This window comes from Coenobita brevimanus, chromosome 112 (genome assembly GCF_032717465.1).
Source record: "Coenobita brevimanus isolate Jiangsu-jjx chromosome 112, ASM3271746v2, whole genome shotgun sequence".
Lineage (NCBI taxonomy): Eukaryota > Metazoa > Arthropoda > Malacostraca > Decapoda > Coenobitidae > Coenobita > Coenobita brevimanus.
In genome coordinates this window covers 35,418,814-35,423,998 of record NC_137065.1, presented here as the reverse complement: position 1 = coordinate 35,423,998, position 5,185 = coordinate 35,418,814, and the positions used below count along the sequence as shown (strand labels likewise).

At 41.1% G+C, this 5,185-nt stretch overlaps 1 non-coding gene across 1 annotated transcript; it reads right to left on the bottom strand.

Annotated features, from left to right (window-relative positions):
* Positions 1-3,398: 3,398 nt before the first annotated feature.
* On the bottom strand, positions 3,399-3,470 carry TRNAG-UCC (transfer RNA glycine (anticodon UCC)). Its single transcript has one exon. It is a non-coding gene; the product is annotated as a tRNA-Gly (tRNA).
* Between the last annotated feature and the right edge of the window lie 1,715 nt (positions 3,471-5,185).

Below are 5,185 nucleotides of genomic sequence, written 5' to 3'. Positions count from 1 at the left end.
CCTTTTCAATTGAGCCTCTTTTTTTGTAACTGGGCCTCTAAATTTTGGTTTAGCGGGATTTTCATTTTTAAGGGTATCCAAATGTGCTACAGAATGTTTTTTTTTTTTTATGAGGGCCATTATTTATGATAGTGCTAAGAAAGAGAATGAAAAATAAGGTCCTTTATTTCTGATAAAAGGTTTCCATAGTGAAATGACGGGATATCATTATTGTGGCTGCCTTCTGACTGAAATAAGAATCCTCCATTTGTCATTGCGCTTACTACGTGAAATGACGTGTTGCCATTTATACGGGTGCCTCCTTACTGATCCAAGAGAGCCTCCAAATGTCGTAGTGCATCTTAAGTGAAAAGCAGAGAGTTTTCTTAGTAAAATGTATCTTGATTTAAATGCTGGGTTTTAACTCCTGCCACAGAGTGGAACAAATCAGTCACATTATCAGCACGACCATACACTCTATGCCTGCAAGCATTATTATACAATGAGTTTGTATTTAGAAGTAGACACCAACGATCAGATGAAACAGACCAATCAATGTAGCTAGTGTTTTTGAAGTTCAGATTCATTACGCTGATTGGATGGCTTCCTCTGATCGGCATTTATTCCACAAACTTCAACTCGGCAAACGTACTGTTCTGTGTAACTGGAAGCGGCATCAGAGGATCCACAGTAAGTGTTTAAACTTCCAGGAAAAAGCAGTTTGTTGATTCAACATTATGCATGTGCGTACTTAGAGATGGAAGTGAGAGCAGCAGAGCAGTGATAGATAAGGATGATGGTGTTGGTAAAGAACGGTAAGGTATTGGCCAGACATAGGAAGCATTTTAATATGTTTCTTATTTTGATAAGGAAAAGACATGTTGTTAGATATATAATGAAGTGGGATAAAAAAAGGAACAAGGCTAGCTATGGTAAAATATGAAATAATTAAAATATGATGTACGCAAATGATGCTGTGCTACCTGCTAACATAAGACTCACACAGAAAAGCCGAGTTTTCTAAAAAAAAATCTGTAACTAATTACGTCTGAGTGGATACAGACGAGAGAAGAATAATTGTTGTGAGTGATACTGACTGATACGATGGCGAAAGTGCTTAAGTACTTTGCCGCAGCGAGAAAAAAAAAAAGAAGAAATGTGAGAGGGGAGTAGACAGCAGGGTAGGGCACGGAAGAAAGGTGACTGGTGCTTTGAAGGCCTTGATGTGGAACGCGAAAGAAGGTACTGAAGTTGCAAGCGGACACTGCGTATAGTAGTGCTTTATGGAGTGGAAGACATGGGTAATACATGACTGAAAATTATTCATTGAGAGAGGTGAAAAGGGTATTCTATCATGCAGGGTGTGTAGAGCGAACTGAATAAACCTGTTGCACTGTTAAAGAAAGAATTACTTGCACCAACGAGTAAGGATTTAGTAGAGCTCTAGCCATTCAATTACCCTCTGTTTGTGTACGCTATGCCACCCTTCCTCCCTTTCCCGTCACATACATCTCGGTTGTTTTGCTGACCTGCCTCTTCCCCTTGGCCATGCTATGCTGCCGGTTTCATTCAGTTCTGGCCTCCAAACATGCTTCGGGCATATTTATTCCGACAACAACTCTCTGTTGTGGAAGAAATAATACATACATACTGAAGTTTTTTTTTTAATGTGAGAGTATAAGAGTCGTGCTGAAACTGTTGTTGCTTTTCAGTAAACACTAGTTTAGTATGTAGCTGCAATTTCTTCCATCTGATCAATTCAAACGACTGAAATCATGAGCCTTGATTTGCCTTCATTTTTTTTCCTGCCTAATACTCGTACAGATCGACTGCTTTGCCATCCTGACTTAGACTGACTCGCTGGGGAAAGTGATGACTAAGTTACTGTTTTAAGGAAGTGACTATATGTCCACAAGGACATGGAGTTCAATTTTAGGCTAGAATCAATGAAATTTGATAATTTGAACTGTGCTCAGAAACTTAGCCGATCTTCCACAAGATTCTACGTAACATTGAAAAAAGGATACTGTTACTGTACATCACACCGGTGAGGAAGAAACAGCCCTGCCAAGTACTCTACACACACACACACACACACACACACACACACACACACACACACACACACACACACGCACGCACGCACGTACGCACACAGTATATATATTTCTGGCATTATTTGATCGTTTTATGTGAAGCGCTTCCAAAAAGGGAAATACAAATGAAATATGTGCAGAGGGATTACACCTATGAGATAAGGCAGGATTTCAGGGGCTTCAGTGATGCGTGAGTGACTGTGTGGCTCATGTTCTTGATAGTACTTTCACTTTTTAAACTCTTATTTCCGTCTTTCTGGATTTGTACCTCCTGTTTCCTTGTTTCTGGATATGTACTGCCCATTTCCTTATTTCTGGTTCCTGTTACACCCAAACTTAGGTAGGAAAGAAAGTCAGGATGATTATGATGATGTGGCTGGCTCTCTTGTGTTCTTAGCTTCCCACCGTCTCCTTAACTATGGCAAGCAATAATCAGCTACTCGAGTCTGCTTTCGTCTCTGCTCATCAGTACCTTTTTTTGTGTGTGAGAACTTAACAGGCTTCATAATCGGTAATTCACAGGCAGAACTCGGCCTCGTTCCCAGTCCTACATGCTCCTCTCTCTCTCTCTCTCTCTCTCTCTCTCTCTCTCTCTCTCTGCACCCCTTCCTTCCTCGAGCGAATGATCATAATTAATGTATTTTTCGGTCTAAATCCCTGCAGTTCACCTCCCTTCAGCCACTCCCACCACTTCCTTGATGTCCTTGCCAAAACTGCGCTCTCTCTCTCTCTCTCTCTCTCTCTCTCTCTCTCTCTCTCTCTCTCTCTCTCTCTGATAAGTGTGTGGTGCAGGGAGGGATTAGGAGAAAGTGAAGGAAGAAAAATGAAGTCATGATCTGATAATGAGGTTTCTTAGAGAAAGGATCTCTTATTTTAGGGCTAGACTAAATTTGTATGCTGCCTCACCACTACCAAACCAAAAATGAAAGCAAACGTGTACCAGCTGCATGTTTGGGGGAAAGCAGTAACACAGCCCTGGTTAAGAATTTGCCAGTCATGCAGGGTGTGAAGACTCAGCTCCAGACGGCGGCACAAGACATCACAATTGCTGCAGTTCGTTCTGTCGTAAGTTCGAGTCCCCTGCCGGTCATCTGAGTTTGTGGGATGAACGATTACAACCATTATATAACCAAACCTGCACCACACCACTGTTTTCCACCAATATCTTCTCTTTCACTGTCTGTGCCCTGTGTCTGTCTTAGCATCCCTCTACCCTTACTTTAACTTTACTCTCTCGCATCATTGCTGTAGGACATATCATAAAATGTCCACACCACCTGATTGACGACCCGGTATGATTTGTAAGCAGTCAAAAGATCTTACTGCGATGGCCGGGAATCGAACCCGGGTCAACTGCTTGGAAGGCAGCTATGCTCACCACTATACCACCATCGCCATGTCTGGAACGGCGTGTATTTTATTATTTTCAGGCTTGGTCTTCAGATGTGTATTGTTTATAGATATGATACTTATTTACACACACACACACAAACACACACACACACACAAATAAACAGACAGACCCATAGATGAAGTCTTTGAAGGAGAAAAACAGCAGAAGTACGTCATCACACTGAAGAGGCAAAAAGTACACCAGAGCAATACAGCAAAGTTCCTCTTGGGTTTTCTTACTGTTTTGCTCTAAGCGCATGTGGCACCTAGAACTGAGAAAGGAGATTAATATACTGCTGAGAGAGAGAGAGAGAAAGAGAGGGGGGGGGAGGAGAGACTTTTTATCTGCGTCAGAGGTACTTACATAATTCTCGTAGAAAGGGTACCGTAGCTTCCATTACATGACAAGATAGCGAGATGGAACTACTGATAAGACCATAGACACGTTTTGTTATCAGCTTCTGACTTAACACTCCTCCACTGTATCTTTAAACCCTCTCTTGGGAGGAACAACTCTAGTATACTTTTCCAGCTAACGCCAGACGGTTTTATGTAGCTACGTGTAAATAATAGAAACCTAAGAGTGTTTATATTGTCATCATTAACTCTTTGATGATGGGAATAACTCTATTATTATATTCCAAGTAACGACAGACGATCATGTTTCATTTGAGAGTGTCATGGGAGGTTGAGAGTGTAAATAATGAGAGTGAATCATGGGGACTTGAGAGTGTAAATAATGAGTCACGGGGGCTTGTGAGTGTTCATAATGAGAGTGAGTCACGGGGGCTTGTGAGTGTTCATAATGAGAGTGAGTCATGGAAGCTTGTGAGTGTTCATAATGAGAGTGAGTCATGGAAGCTTGTGAGTGTTAATAATGAGAGTGAGTCATGGAAGCTTGAGAGTGTTAATAATGAGAGTGAGTCATGGAAGCTTGAGAGTGTTAATAATGAGAGTGAGTCATGGAAGCTTGAGAGTGTTAATAATGAGAGTGAGTCATGGAAGCTTGAGAGTGTTAATAATGAGAGTGAGTCATGGAAGAGTGTTAATAATGAGAGTGAGTCATGGAAGCTTGAGAGTGTTAATAATGAGAGTGAGTCATGGAAGCTTGAGAGTGTTAATAATGAGAGTGAGTCATGGAAGCTTGAGAGTGTTAATAATGAGAGTGAGTCATGGAAGCTTGAGAGTGTTAATAATGAGAGTGAGTCATGGAAGCTTGAGAGTGTTAATAATGAGAGTGAGTCATGGAAGCTTGAGAGTGTTAATAATGAGAGTGAGTCATGGAAGCTTGAGAGTGTTAATAATGAGAGTGAGTCATGGAAGCTTGAGAGTGTTAATAATGAGAGTGAGTCATGGAAGCTTGAGAGTGTTAATAATGAGAGTGAGTCATGGAAGCTTGAGAGTGTTAATAATGAGAGTGAGTCATGGAAGCTTGAGAGTGTTAATAATGAGAGTGAGTCATGGAAGCTTGAGAGTGTTAATAATGAGAGTGAGTCATGGAAGCTTGAGAGTGTTAATAATGAGAGTGAGTCATGGAAGCTTGAGAGTGTTAATAATGAGAGTGAGTCATGGAAGCTTGAGAGTGTTAATAATGAGAGTGAGTCATGGAAGCTTGAGAGTGTTAATAATGAGAGTGAGTCATGGAAGCTTGAGAGTGTTAATAATGAGAGTGAGTCATGGAAGCTTGAGAGTGTTAACAATGAGAGTGAGTCATGGAA